This window comes from Felis catus, chromosome C1, assembly GCF_018350175.1.
Source record: "Felis catus isolate Fca126 chromosome C1, F.catus_Fca126_mat1.0, whole genome shotgun sequence".
Taxonomy (NCBI): Eukaryota; Metazoa; Chordata; class Mammalia; order Carnivora; family Felidae; genus Felis; species Felis catus.
Window position 1 is genome coordinate 212,668,365 of NC_058375.1, and position 16,317 is coordinate 212,684,681.

At 44.3% G+C, this 16,317-nt stretch overlaps 1 long non-coding RNA gene across 1 annotated transcript in view; it reads right to left on the bottom strand.

The window, feature by feature from the left end:
* LOC109503184 overlaps nucleotides 1-16,033 on the bottom strand; it is a 30,619-nt gene extending 14,586 nt beyond the window's left edge. The window contains exon 1 of the long non-coding RNA XR_002162086.3: nucleotides 15,728-16,033. This is a non-coding gene — a long non-coding RNA (uncharacterized LOC109503184). The remainder of the gene's footprint in view (nucleotides 1-15,727) is intronic.
* Nucleotides 16,034-16,317: the final 284 nt, after the last annotated feature.

A 16,317-nucleotide genomic window follows, 5' to 3' on the forward strand; every position in this document is an offset into this window, starting at 1 on the left:
TGGTACTGGCACAAAAAGAGACACATAGATCAGTGGAACAGAACAGAGACCTCAGAAACAAACCCACACATATATGATCAGTTAACCTATGGCAAAAGAGGCAAGAATATACAATGGGAAAAGGGAATCTCTTCAATAAACGGTGTTGGGAAAACTGGATAGCTACATGGAAAAGAATGAAACTGGACCACTTTCTTACACCATATACAAAAATAAACCCAAAATGAATTAACAACCTAAATGTAAGACCTAAAACCATAAAACTCCTAAAAAAGAACATAGGCAGTAAACTCTTGGACATCAGCCTTGGCAATATATTTTTTTGGATTTGTCGCCTCAGGTAGGGGCAACAAAAGCAAAAATAAACAATCAGGACTACATCAAACTAAAAAGCTTTAGCACAGTGAGGGAAACCATCAATAAAATGAAAAGGCAACCTGCTGAATGGGAGAAGGTATTTGCAAATTATATATCCAATAAGAGGTTAATGTCCAAAATATATGAAGAGCTCATACAACTCAACACCAAAAAAAAAATCCAATTTAAAGATGGGCAGAGGACCTGAATAGACCTTTTCCCAAAGAAAACATATAGATGGTCAATAGACACATGAAAAGATGCTCAAAATCACTAATCATCAAGGAAAAGCAAATCAAAATCACAAGATATCACCTCACATCTGTTAGAATGGTCAGTATCCAAAAGACAAGAAATAACAAGTGTTGGTAAGGTTGTGGAGAAAAAGGAGCCCTCTTGCACTGTTGGTGGGAATGCAAACTGGAGCAGCCACTCTGGAATATAGAGGTTACTCAAAGAATTAAAAATAGAACTACCATATGATCCAGCAATTCCACTTCTGGGTATTTACATGAAGAAAACAAAAGCATTAGTTCAAGAAGGTATATGCACCATTATGTCACTGCGGCCTTATTTGCAACAGCCAAGATATGGAAGCAACCTAAGTGTCCACCAATAGATGAACGGATAAAGAAGATGTGGTGTATATACAATGGAATATATTCAATGGTATATTACTCAGCCATAAAAAAGAAGGAAATCAAGGGGCACCTAGGTGGCTCAGTCCATTAAGCATCTGACTTCGGCTCAGGTCATGATCTCATGGTTCATGGGTTTAAGCCCCATGTCAGGCTGTATGCTGACAGCTCAGAGCCTGGAATCTGCTTTGGATTCTGTGTCTCCCTCTCTCTCTGCTCCTCTGCCACTCACTTTCTGTCTGTCTGTCTGTCTCTCTCTCTCAAAATAAATAGAAAAAATTATCACAAAAAAGAAGGAAATCTTGCCATTTGCAACAACATGGATGAACCTGGAGGGTATTACATTGATTAAAATAAGTCAGACAGAGAAAGACAAGTATAAGATGATTTCACTTACATGTGGAACCTAAGAAACAAAACAAATGAACAAGCAAAACAAAACAAAAACAGACTCATAAATACAGAAAACAAACTAGTGGTTGCCAGAGGGGGGTGAGGGTGGGGACGAGCAAAACAGATGAAGGGAATTAAGAAACACAAACTTCCCATTATAGAATAAATAAGTCATGAAGATGTAAAGTACAGCATAGAGAATATAGCCAATAACATTATAAAAACTTTGTAAAGTGACAGATAGTAACTACTCTTACCATGGTGAGCATTTCATCATGTATAAAGATGTCAAGCTGCTATGTTGCACTCCTGAAACTAATTTACTATTGTATGTCAAGTAAACTTTAATTTAAAAAAGAATACTTTTAAAGAATAAAAAAAAAAAAGAAAATGAAGAGACGACCTGCAAAATGGAGGGAAAACACTTGCAAATCACATATCTGGTAAGGGATTAGTATTCAAAGTATATAAAGAACTTCTAAAGCTTCACAACAACAAAGCACAAAGAACTCAAAACAGGCAAATGAGTAAACATTTCTCCAGAGAAGATATGCAAATGATCGACAAACACATGAAAAGATGCTCAACATCATTAATAATTATGCAAATGTAAACCAAAACCATAATGAGATGTCACTTCATACCTACTAGGATGGCTATACTAAAAAAATCTTTTAAAGAGCCACACACAGAAAATAACAAGTATTGGTGAGGATGCGGAGAAAATGGAACCCTCACTTGTTGATAGAAACGCAAAGTGGGATTTTAGAGGTAGAAGGCAGATGGCGGCGTAGGAGGACGCTGGGCTCACCGCGTCCCGCGGGTCACTTAGATTCCACCTACACCTGCCTAAATAACCCAGAAAACCACCAGAAGACTAGCAGAACGGAGTCTCCAGAGCCAAGCGCAGACGAGAGGCCCACGGAAGAGGGTAGGAAGGGCGGCGAGGCGGTGCGCGCTCCACGGACTGGCGGGAGGGAGCCGGGGCGGAGGGCGGCCCGCCGGCCAAGCAGAGCCCCTGAGTCTGGCTGGCAAAAGCGGAGGGGCAGGATGGAGTGTGTTCCGACAGCAAGCAGGATTTGACATCTGGAAGGTTATAAGCTAACAGCTCTGGTCGGAGAACGGGAGGGCTGGAGGACAACGGGAGGGAGAGTGGTTGAGCCCCGGGGACGACAGAGCGCAGCTTGGCAGGGAACAAAGGCGCTCGCCGGTGCCATCTCCCTCGCCCATCCCCCAGCCAAAATCCCAAAGGGAACTGGTTCCTGCCAGGGAACTTGCCTGCACCACGGCAAACACCCAACGCTGTGCTTCTGTGGATCCACACCTCTGGCAGTGGCGGGTCTGACTCCCTCCAGGTGCCGCAGGGCCCCTCCCGGAGTGGATCTCCGAAGGAAAAGCGAGCTGAGCCTACCCCTCCCGCCCCCGTGCACCTTGCCGATCCACCCCAGCTAATACGCCAGATCCCCAGCACCACAAGCCTGGCAGTGTGCAAGTAGCCCAGACAGGCCACGCCACCCCACAGTGAATCCCACCCCTAGGAGAGGGGAAGAGAAGGCACACACCAGTCTGACTGTGGCCCCAGTGGTGGGCTGGGGGCAGACGTCAGGTCTGACTGTGGCCCCGCCCACCAACTCCAGTTATACACCGCAGCACAGGGGAAGCGCCCTGCAGGTCCACACCCCTCCAGGGACTATCCAAAATGACCAAACGGGGAGAAGAGAAGATGGCGGGTAGGAGGACGCTGGGCTCACCGCGCGTCCTGCTGATCACTTAGATTCCACCTACACCTGCCTAAATAACCCAGAAAACCGCCAGAGGATTAGCAGAACGGAGTCGCCAGAGCCAAGCGCAGACGAGAGGCCCACGGAAGAGGGTAGGAAGGGCGGCGGCGAAGCGGTGCGCGCTCCAGGGACTGGCGGGAGGGAGCCGGGGCGGAGGGGCGGCTCGCCGGCCAAGCAGAGCCCCCGAGTCTGGCTGGCAAAAGCGGAGGGGCCTGATGGACTGTGTTCCCACAGCAAGCGCGACTTAGCGTCTGGGAGGTCATAAGTTAACAGCTCTGCTCAGAAAGCGGGAAGGCTGGAGGACAAAGGGAGGGAGAGCTGCTGAGCCCCCGGACGACAGAGCTCAGTTTGGCGGGGAACAAAGGCGCTCGCCAGCGCCATCTCCCCCGCCCATCCCCCAGCCAAAATCCCAAAGAGAACCAGTTCCTGCCAGGGAACTTGCTCGCTCCGCGCAAACACCCAACTCTGTGCTTCTGCGGAGCCAAACCTCCAGCAGCGGATCTGACTCCCTCCCGCTGCCACAGGGCCCCTCCTGAAGTGGATCACCTAAGGAGAAGCGATCTAAGCCTGCCCCTCCTGCCCCTGTGCACCTTGCCTACCCACCCCAGCTAATACGCCAGATCCCCAGCATCACAAGCCTGGCAGGGTGCAAGTAGCCCAGACGGGCCAGGCCACCCCACAGTGAATCCCGCCCCTAGGAGAGGGGAAGAGAAGGCACACACCAGTCTGACTGAGGCCCCAGTGGTGGGCTGGGGGCAGACATCAGGTCGGACTGCGGCCCCGCCCACCAACTCCAGTTATACACCACAGCACAGGGGAAGTGCCCTGCAGGTCCTCACCATGCCAGGGACTATCCAAAATGACCAAGCGGAAGAATTCCCCTCAGAAGAATCTCCAGGAAATAACAACAGCTAATGAGCTGATCAAAAAGGATTTAAATGATATAACAGAAAGTGAATTTAGAATAATAGTCATAAAATTAATCGCTGGGCTTGAAAACAGTATAGAGGACAGCAGAGAATCTCTTGCTACAGAGATCAAGGGACTAAGGAACAGTCACGAGGAGCTGAAAAACACTTTAAAATTTTTTTTTCAACGTTTACTTATTTTTGGGACAGAGAGAGACAGAGCATGAACGGGGGAGGGGCAGAGAGAGAGGGAGACACAGAATCGGAAACAGGCTCCAGGCTCTGAGCCATCAGCCCAGAGCCCGACGCGGGGCTCGAACTCACAGACCGCGAGATCGTGACCTGGCTGAAGTCGGACGCTTAACCGACTGCGCCACCCAGGCGCCCCTGAAAAACACTTTAAATGAAATGCAAAACAAAATTGAAACCACCACGGCTCGGATTGAAGAGGCAGAGGAGAGAATAGGTGAACTAGAAGATAAAGTTATGGAAAAAGAGGAAGCTGAGAAAAAGAGAGATAAAAAAATCCAGGAGTATGAGGGGAAAATTAGAGAACTAAGTGATACACTAAAAAGAAATAATATACGCATAATTGGTATCCCAGAGGAGGAAGAGAGAGGGAAAGGTGCTGAAGGGGTACTTGAAGAAATCATAGCTGAGAACTTCCCTGAACTGGGGAAGGAAAAAGGCATTGAAATCCAAGAGGCACAGAGAACTCCCTTCAGACGTAAGTTGAATCGATCTTCTGCACGACATATCATAGTGAAACTGGCAAAATACAAGGATAAAGAGAAAATTCTGAAAGCAGCAAGGGGTAAACGTGCCCTCACATATAAAGGGAGACCTATAAGACTCGTGACTGATCTCTCTTTTGAAACTTGGCAGGCCAGAAACAATTGGCACGAGATTTTCAGGGTGCTAGACAGAAAAAATATGCAGCCGAGAATCCTTTATCCAGCAAGTCTGTCATTTAGAATAGAAGGTGAGATAAAGGTCTTCCCAAACAAACAAAAACTGAAGGAATTTGTCACCACTAAACCAGCCCTACAAGAGATCCTAAGGGGGACCCTGTGAGACAAAGTACCAGAGACATCGCTACAAGCATAAAACATACAGACATCACAATGACTCTAAACCCGTATCTTTCTATAATAACACTGAATGTAAATGGATTAAATGCGCCAACCAAAAGACATAGGGTATCAGAATGGATAAAAAAACAAGACCCATCTATTTGCTGTCTACAAGATACTCATTTTAGACCTGAGGACACCTTTAGATTGAGAGTGAGGGGATGGAGAACTATTTATCATGCTACTGGAAGCCAAAAGAAAGCTGGAGTAGCCATACTTAGACAAACTAGGCTTTAAATTAAAGGCTGTAACAAGAGATGAAGAGGACATTATATAATAGTTACAGGGTCTATCCATCAGGAAGAGCTAACAATTATAAATGTCTATGCGCTGAATACCGGAGCTCCCAAATATATAAAACAATTACTCATAAACATAAGCAACCTTATTGATAAGAATGTGGTAATTGCAGGGGACTTTAACACCCCACTTACAGAAATGGATAGATCATCTAGACACACGGTCAATAAAGAAACAAGGGCCCTGAATGAGACATTGGATCAGATGGACTTGACAGATATATTTAGAACTCTACATCCCAAAGCAAAAGAATATACTTTCTTCTCGAGTGCACATGGAACATTCTCCAAGATAGATCACATACTGGGTCACAAAACAGCCCTTCATAAGTTTACAAGAATTGAAATTATACCATGCATACTTTCAGACCACAATGCTATGAAGCTTGAAATCAACCACAGAAAAAAGTCTGGAAAACCTCCAAATGCATGGAGGTTAAAGAACACCCTACTAACGAATGAGTGGGCCAACCAGGCAATTAGAGAAGAAATTAAAAAATATATGGAAACAAACGAAAATGAAAATACAACAATCCAAACGCTTTGGGACGCAGCGAAGGCAGTCCTGAGAGGAAAATACATTGCAATCCAGGCCTATCTCAAGAAACAAGAAAAATCCCAAATACAAAATCTAACAGCACACCTAAAGGAACTAGAAGCAGAACAGCAAAGGCAGCCTAAACCCAGCAGAAGAAGAGAAATAATAAAGATCAGAGCAGAAATAAACAATATAGAATCTAAAAAAAACTGTAGAGCAGATCAACGAAACCAAGAGTTGGGTTTTTGAAAAAATAAACAAAATTGACAAACCTCTAACCAGGCTTCTCAAAAAGAAAAGGGAGATGACCCAAATAGATAAAATCATGAATGAAAATGGAATTATTACAACCAATCCCTCAGAGATACAAACAATTATCAGGGAATACTATGAAAAATTATATGTCAACAAATTGGACAACCTGGAAGAAATGGACAAATTCCTGAACACCCACACTCTTCCAAAACTCAATCAGGAGGAAATAGAAAGCTTGAACAGACCCATAACCAGCGAAGAAATTGAATCAGTTATCAAAAATCTCCCAACAAATAAGAGTCCAGGACCAGATGGCTTCCCAGGGGAGTTCTACCAGACGTTTAAAGCAGAGATAATACCTATCCTTCTCAAACTATTCCAAGAAATAGAAAGGGAAGGAAAACTTCCAGAATCATTCTATGAAGCCAGTATTACTTTGATTCCTAAACCAGACAGAGACCCAGTAAAAAAAGAAAACTACAGGCCAATATCCCTGATGAATATGGATGCAAAAATTCTCAATAAGATACTAGCAAATCGAATTCAATGGCATATAAAAAGAATTATTCACCATGATCAAGTGGGATTCACTCCTGGGATGCAGGGCTGGTTCAACATTCGCAAATCAATCAACGTGATACATCACATTAACAAAAAAAACGAGAAGAACCATATGATCCTGTCAATCGATGCAGAAAAGGCCTTTGACAAAATCCAGCACCATTTCTTAATAAAAACCCTTGAGAAAGTCGGGATAGAAGGATCATACTTAAAGATCATAAAAGCCATTTATGAAAAGCCCACAGCTAACATAATCCTCGACGGGGAAAAACTGAGAGCTTTTTCCCTGAGATCAGGAACACGACAGGGATGTCCACTCTCACCGCTGTTGTTTAACATAGTGCTGGAAGTTCTAGCATCAGCAATCAGACCACAAAAGGAAATCAAAGGCATCAAAATTGGCAAAGATGAAGTCAAGCTTTCGCTTTTTGCAGATGACATGATATTATACATGGAAAATCCGATAGACTCCACCAAAAGTCTGCTAGAACTGATACAGGAATTCAGCAAAGTTGCAGGATACAAAATCAATGTACAGAAATCAGTTGCATTCTTATACACTAACAATGAAGCAACAGAAAGACAAATAAAGAAACTGATCCCATTCACAATTGCACCAAGAAGCATAAAATACCTAGGAATAAATCTAACCAAAGATGTAAAGGATCTGTATGCTGAAAACTATAGAAAGCTTATGAAGGTAATTGAAGAAGATTTAAAGAAATGGAAAGACATTCCCTGCTCATGGATTGGAAAAATAAATATTGTCAAAATGTCAATACTACCCAAAGCCATCTACACATTCAATGCAATCCCAATCAAAATTGCACCAGCATTCTTCTCGAAACTAGAACAAGCAATCCTAAAATTCATATGGAACCACAAAAGGCCCCGAATAGCCAAAGGAATTTTGAATAAGAAGACCAAAGCAGGAGGCATCACAATCCCAGACTTTAGCCTCTACTACAAAGCTGTCATCATCAAGACAGCATGGTATTGGCACAAAAACAGACACATAGACCAATGGAATAGAATAGAAACCCCAGAACTAGACCCACAAAAGTATGTCCAACTCATCTTTGACAAAGCAGGAAAGAATATCCAATGGAAAAAAGACAGTCTCTTTAACAAATGGTGCTGGGAGAACTGGACAGCAACATGCAGAAGGTTGAAACTAGACCACTTTCTCACACCATTCACAAAAATAAACTCAAAATGGATAAAGGACCTGAATGTGAGACAGGAAACCATCAAAACCCTAGAGGAGAAAACAGGAAAAGACCTCTCTGACCTCAGCCACAGCAGTTTCTTACTTGACACATCCCCAAAGGCAAGGGAATTAAAAGCAAAAATGAACTATTGGGACCTCATGATGATAAAAAGCTTCTGCACAGCAAAGGAAACAATCAACAAAACTAAAAGGCAACCAATGGAATGGGAAAAGATATTTGCAAATGACATATCGGACAAAGGGCTCATATCCAAAATCTATAAAGAGCTCACCAAACTCCACACCCAAAAAACAAATAATCCAGTGAAGAAATGGGCAGAAAACATGAATAGACACTTCTCTAAAGAAGACCTCCGGTGGCCAACAGGCACATGAAAAGATGCTCAACGTCGCTCCTCATCAGGGAAATACAAATCAAAACCACACTCAGATATCACCTCATGCCAGTCAGAGTGGGCAAAAGAAACAAATCAGGAGACTATAGATGCTGGAGAGGATGTGGAGAAACGGGAACCCTCTTGCACTCTTGGTGGGAATGCAAATTGGTGCAGCTGCTCTGGAAAACAGTGTGGAGGTTCCTCAAAAAATTAAAAATAGACCTACCCTATGACCCAGCAATAGCACTGCTAGGAATTTACCCAAGGGATCCAGGAGTGCTGGTGCATAGGGGCACTTGTACCCCAATGTTTAGAGCAGCCCTCTCAACAATAGCCAAATGATGGAAAGAGCCTAAATGTCCATCAACTGATGAATGGATAAAGAAATTGTGGTTTATATACACAATGGAATACTACGTGGCACTGAGAAAGAATGAAATCTGGCCTTTTGTAGCAACGTGGATGGAACTGGAGAGTGTTATGCTAAGTGAAATAAGCCATACAGAGAAAGACAGAAACCATGTTTTTACTCTTATGTGGATCCTGAGAAACTTAACAGGAACCCATGGGGGAGGGGAAGGAAAAAAAAAAGAGAGAGAGAGAGAGGTTAGAGTGGGAGAGAGCCAAAGCATAAGAGACTCTTAAAAACTGAGAAGAAACTGAGGGCTGATGGGGGGTGGGAGGGAAGGGAGGGTGGCTGATGGGTATTGAAGAGGGCACCTGTTGGGATGAGCACTGGGTGTTGTATGGAAACCAATTTGACAATAAATTTCATATATTTTTTTTAAAAAAAGAAAGAAACGCAAAGTGGTATGGCCGTTGTGGAAAACATCTTAGTGGCTCAAAAAATTATACTAGAATAGTACGTGACCAAGCATTTCCACTCCTGAAGCGAGGCCCCACAGACGACTCAAGTGGTGGGGCGGGATATCGGAAGTTACAGATACTAGTTCTTTCTTTTGACCTAGTTGGTCCACCGGCTGTTGCCCTTGGCCACCTCCCCTCCCCCTAACCTCCCACCCCACAAGACCTCACAAATCAGGGACCTGATGTCAAGGGGTCGTTCAGGAACCCGCTCCAGACTTCGGGGGCAACTGTTCTTATCAGGAGGTACAGAGAAGAATGAAAGGAAAGAGAGTCTACACGGGGGGGGGGGGGGGGGGTATTCTAATTTTGGGCAGGGGAAACTTAATTTTCAATTTGCATGCCACCTCTCGGCGGTATTCTTATGGTTCCCTTTTCCTCTCTCCAGAATCTCTAGAAAGTCTACACTTCCCTCTGGTGGCCGAACCTTGCCATTGCACAGTCCCCTTAACTGTCTTGTACTTTTTACTCTGAATTCACGATGTAGGCGATCAGGGAAAAATAGAACTCTCTTCTCAAGCCTCTGACCGAATAGCTCAAAATCAAGGTTAGAAGGTCCACGCTGTCTTTGTGGATAAGAGTGAAATATATAAGGAAATGGTGCATGAGATGGTTTTCCTGACCTCAACAGAAGTCTTAGTTCAAATTGTGAGGGAAGCCCTGTGTCTTTGACTCTTTCCCACCCTTCTGTAAGCTGTCCATTTTTCTAGGTTTTTGGAATCTTCAGTGGGCTTAGAGATCCCTGGCCTCTGGATTTCCCACCTAGGTTGGAATGCTCTGAAGTGAGCTGCCCTCGGAGGACTCACACAGTGAGCAAGGAGGTATCTGAAGTTTCAGGGCAGTGAGATGGTTTCCGGAAACCTATCTGGACAGCCTCCACCAAAGCACAGAGCCTGTTAGCTGCTCCCCCTGGCAAGCTCCCCCCGGCTTGCCCTACAGATTCTCTGAGTGCTTCCTGCAGGGAGAATCTCGATGGTTGCTTGAACAGAGAAGAAAGGGCGGAGTAGTAAGGTGAGCATAACCACACCAGACAGCTGTCTTCTGAGGGGAGACGCGAAGCCGGTTGTATGAAGTGGACACCATCATGGGTGGGGGGGGCTTCACCCTTGCAGCGTCCCACGTATTTTCTAGCAAGACCTAATGCACAGCATCTGACCACTGCCCTAGAGATGATGTGTGGTGGAGAAGTGGCTCCACATCAGAGGTGACGTAATGAGGGCCCTCCTTACCAGTGGGAGCTCTCTCTGTGAAACATGCAGCCAGTGGAGGAAGCAAACACTTTGTATATTCATGAGGGGTCCCATGCAGAGAACAGGGCGGGTCTTCTCAGACTGACAGCCATGAATAAGACAGCATCGAAGCCCTGGACCCAGGAAATAATATTCATGTAGACCATCTGCCAAGGACAAGCAAGTATCTAGAGCAGGTGCAACAGCATCCGGAGCTACCTGTTTTCCCTGCCTTACGAAGAAGAAAGCAACCTCCCTAAACTGCAAACGAATTTCAGGCCACAAATCCTGAAAGTTAAACTCCCAAGTGACGAAGAAATCTTTAACCCACTTCTCCCCAGCACAAATATTAAGAATGCTTTATAAATCCTAAACGCTTTATTGGACAAATGCCATCACTTCTTCCAAATGTTTGTTATCGGTATTCTTTCCTTATGGCCTTTTGGAAGAGGGTTAACTTGAACCACAGTGTTCCATCGTCCTGTCCCCTGCTAAATGCCACTGGGTCTCACCTTCCTTACCTGCATGGCTTGAGGCTTTTCCTGAACAGCTAACCTCAGAGGAATCCATGGAGGGGTGAATCGGTTGTACTTATGTTAGAATTGTCAACATATCAGAAACAACTTCATGCAAATATAAAACGAACATGTACCCATGGTTTTATTAAATTCATTAATTAATGAATAGATATGAAAACTAGTTCCGAGGAGATTTCAAAGAACTGAGATTTATGTCAGTCAAGTCGAAGGAATGCTGGAAAGAATTGACTAATATCTGTGACACTGGTTACTATCCTGCTGGGCGAGAAAGTATCTGAGGCCATCTTTTCTACTAGAGGGCAATCAACTGCACTGTCCCAGACGAAAGCCATTTGCATTACAATGGCCAAGACTCATTTACAAAACTTTCCGCCAAGAATCATTTATGTTATTATTGGCTCTCTGCCGATTAACCTCTACTTCTTACAGTTATAAAATACCTGGGGGGATAAAAGTTGAATCAAAGGTGCATAACCAGCACTCCACTGAAAGAATAACGAGTGATGTCTTCATTTTTTCTTGACAATGTAGGGAATAGAATGTGTACGTTAACCGGGGCCTCTGGCTGTGAGCATTTCCCTCCTCCTTTGTTCATACAAATGCCAAAGCGTGTTTATATAAATTCTGAGCTAAGCCCATAGGTGGCTTTTTCCCCTGTACCATTGTCTTTGTCTCAGGGATGTTTATGCCAGCTGTGGGACCATGTGAAGTCCCACTGGGCACGGCTGGCATCCCAGAGGGCTCAGTGTGCATCCCAGATGCAGGAGAGTGTCTGCCTGGCCTTTGTAGAGACACATCAGGGTCGGCCTGGAGCAAACCTGTTCTATAAAGGACTAGATAGTAAATATTTCAGACTTCACAGGACCGGAAGCTCTCTGCAGAAACTACTCAGTCACTGTAGCACAAAAGCAGTTACAGACAACACAAAACGAATCATGTGGTTGTGTTTTGATAAAACTTTCAAAATAGGCAGTGGGCTGGATCTGGCACATGGGCCATAGTTTGTCAACCCCTGGTGTGTTCGACTCCTCAGACTGCCGTAACGAAATACCATCAACTAGGTGGCTTAGACAACAGATACTTATTTTCTCACAGTCTCGGAAGCTGGAAGTCCATGATCAAGGTGCCAGCAAATTTGGTTTCTGGTGAGAGCTCTTTTCCTGGCATTACAGATGGCCACCTTCTCACTGTGTCCTTACATGGCCTTTCGTGTGTACAGGTGTGGAGATAAAGAGAGAGGGAGATCTCTAGTATCTCTTCCTATTCTTAAAAGGCCATCAGCCCTATCAAATTTAGGCCCCCCTTTATGACTTAATTTAACCTTTATTGCCTCCTTTGCACCCTGTCTCCAAACACAGTCATATTGGGGGCTAGGGCTTCAGTGTCCTACCAATGACCTTCAATTCAGTCCATAACCCTGGTATAGAGTATACAAGAACCTTCATTCATTCATTCATTCAACAAATATTCGCTGTGTTCACAACTGAGCCATCTCTAGACAGATCCAATCCCTGCCCTCATCAAACTCTGGTGTGGCAGAGGAGGCACAGTTTAAACAAGGAATTGTAATAAAGTGCAGGAGTTATCAGTCCAAAACAAACAAAGTCCAATGAGAAGATGACATTTAAGGTGAAACGTAAATGTTTATGAAGATGCTGAGTTTGAGGTGTTGGTGATATATCCAAGTAGAGATGTCATTTGGGAAGGTAGATATACTGGGTTGAGAACTCAGAAAGCAGGTCTGGGCTACAGACATTTGACAGTCATTGAAGCCATGGCAGTGGTTGAGAGCTCCTAGGAGGGCAGGGGTGGGGCCAAAAATTTGTATTTCTACCAAGTTCCCAAAGAAGAAGATGCATCTGGACTATGGTTTGATTTTAGAAAAAGATCTTTCAATTATAAACTGAATGTAACCAGGAAAGATAGCTCTTTGTACCTTCCAGAGGAACTAGAACATCTAAGAAAAATCCAAGATCTGACACTTTGTTAATGGAGTCAAGAAATAAACTTAGACCAAAAAAACCACCACCACCACCATCATTTATCATCATCATCATGGTGGATCCAACGTCCATTTCTCTAACATTAGTCATCTTGGGCCACCTAATGGAGGACAACAAATACCTTCCATATTGCAGGGTATTTCTTGACTTTCATGTAAGAAACTTAATTTTTTGTTAAGGTTTATTTCTGAGAGACAGAGAGAGATAGAGCATGAGTGGGGGAGGAGCAGAGAGAGAGGGAGACATAGAGTCTAAAGCAGGCTCCAGGCTCTGAGCTGTCAGCACAGAGCCCAACACAGGGCTCGAACTCACAGACCGCAAGATCATGACCTGAGCCAAAGTTGGACGCTCAGCCAACTGAGCCACCCAGGCGCCCTTCTTGTAAGTAATTTTTAAAGAAGCAACCTCAATAGGCACTGATCAATGAAATACACGTTGTTATAGCACAAAAGATCTAAAGGTAGATGTCCTCCATCCATTGAGCAGGGCTTAGTCCTTGAGTTAATTTCTTTTTGTTTTATTGTTTATTTTTGAGAGAGAGAGAGAGCACGGGGGGAGGAGGAGAGAGAGAGGGAGACAGAGGATCCAAAGCAGGCCCTGCGCTGACAGCAGAGAGCCCCATGTGGGGTTCAAACTCACGAACTGTGAGATCATGACCTGAGCTGAAGTTGGATGCTTAACCAACTAAGCCACCCAAGGGCCGCAGCCCTTGAGTTAATTTCATCACCACGAAGGTGACTGTGGCTTTTGTCATTGTTGCTTCAGCCCAGAAAACTATTTGGTTCCAACTGACCTTAGAAGAGACAGATCTCAAAATTTAGTGGAAAGGTCACCAGCAAGGACTTTGGAGTCAGCCAGCCCTGGATTTGATTTCTAGAATTGTCATTTACTTTCAGTGACCTAGGGCACATTCTTTTCTATGTTTGTTTCCTTATATTAAAATACGAATAAGTCTAGGGTTTTTCTGAGAATTAAATTAAAACAAAAAAAACATGGAAAGAGCAGAATTCTTGGCCTGTGGTAAGTACTCAATAAATAGTAACTATTTTTTGTCACTATTTTTATTTTAATTGTTGTTTGGAGTAGAAATGAAAAGTTGAAGAACGTTTAATCAACTCACAAAGTTGTCAGAGGGTTTTAATAACTTGCTATAACGTGATAAAACAGAAATTCTGCTAACCTTAGAGAAGAGGCTTAAGAATCATGTAGGAAGTTGAATGACCTTAATATTGTTGTATAATGAAAACTCATCACAAGAAAGGAACACACTTATAAATCCCTTCACACCGCAGCCCCGGTGAACAATGAACAAAATGGGAAAATGCAAAGGCAGCTAGCAAAGAATGCTAAAGAGAGGTAGAGAACCATGCAACAAGGAAAGAAAAGAATCATTCCCAAATTTACAAATAATGGGCAACAGGTCATCTTGCAGAGAGCCTTGGAGCAAAACACTCTTCATCACAGTTGAAAAACAGTTTGATTTCCTTTGGAGCCTCAAACCGAGTCTCAAGTGCTCCTGCCGAGTGACAGAGTCTCCAGTATCAGGAAGCAGCTACACAGAGCAGAACAGGGCAGGACAGTATCTGCATAGGACCCACGAAGAGAATTCGCTAAACCGGGACACAACCAAAAGGAAATCCTGGTGGGACCAGAGAAATGACCATTTCACAGCCCTGCTCAGGTGAGTTTTCACTCAAGACGAGGAATCAAAAGTTCATCTTTGGGGGTGCTTGGTGTGGGGGCGCCTGGGTGGCTCAGTTGGTTAAGCATCCAACTCTTAATTTTGGCCAAGGTCATGATCTCGTGGTCGTGAGATCAAGCCCCAAGTTGGGCTCCATGCTGAGAGGGGAGACTGCTTGGGATTCTCTCTCTCCCTCTCTCTCTCTGCCCCTCCCCAGAGACACCATCAGACAGTGCAGTCAAGGCTGTAGAACCAGTTCAGTGTGATTCCCCAGGGACAGCTTTTACGAGTGTCTCTCCCCATTTAGACTGTTTCTTCTTGTAAGAAAAGACTTTCACAGTGAGGAAGAAAATGCCCTCATTGAAGTCATCTTTGCCTTCTGAGATGGGTAAGGTTGTTGAGGACGGGGGAGGAGGAGCGAGAGCGGTCCTGCTGACAAATTTAACCCCACCCATTATAAAAAAAAAGAACTGCAGAGTTTCTCTTGCTGCGACACAACGCTCGAAGATGCTGGAAGGTGCCAAATAGAGAGATGTCCTTTGTGGTGAAGGGACACATCAGTGAATTTGGGGCTACAGAAAGACGGTCTCCAAGCTTAAGTTTGCTGGAACCAAAAAGAGATGGCTTGGAGGCAAACACTTAGTTTCTACAGAAGCAGCTGATAGAGAGGAAAATGAAGGAATATGGCATTGACCCTGCAAGCTGGAGCCCTGGGCAGAGAGACAAATAGGAAGATGCTCCCAGGGTTGGGACCTGACAGACCTCGCCCTCCACTGCCTTAAACCCTCAGTAAAAGTTTGGTTTGAGCAGCATCATGGAAGGTTTTCAGCAAGGCAGTTAGGGAGACATACAGAATGCCTAGGGAAGAAAAAGAGCAGAGACAAAGAACTAAAAGACAACAGGGAAAGTATAAACCTTCTGGGAATATCGAGAGGCTTACCTTTAACGGAATAATGGCTCACGCTAATGATAATTCATTTATTCTTTCACTCAAGCATTATTTACTGAGCACGGCTCTTGTGCCAAGTATCGGGCAGCCGGCTTGAACCGGTTCATGAGAGCCCGTCCTGCTTCTGTCTTTCCAGCTCTTCATTCACTGACGTCATGTCGGGAGCTTGAAAGTGGCCATGTGAGGAAAGTTTACACACAGGAATCAGCAAATGCTACAAATCAGGGTTTTGTTGTTTTGGGGTGTTTGGAATTTTTTTCTGGAGAGCTGGTCTGCCTGTATACCATTGGCCAGCCACTATGTTTTGGAATACAGCAGCAAACTAAACAGTCAAGGTCATAACCCTTGCAGAGCACATGTTCTAGGAGGAGGAGATCAAAGAATTAATTGATTGGTTGATCGACTAGTCGATCGATTAACAAGCTATTTTCAGCAGGTGAGCAAGGCTCTGAGGAAAATAAGACAGGGTGATTTGATAGGCTGTGGGGGTTGGGAAGGCTTCCTTAAGGAGGCAATACTTGAGTCTCTTATGGTTTGCCTCCCTCCCTCTCGAGACTCTTAAAAACTGAGAATAAACTGAG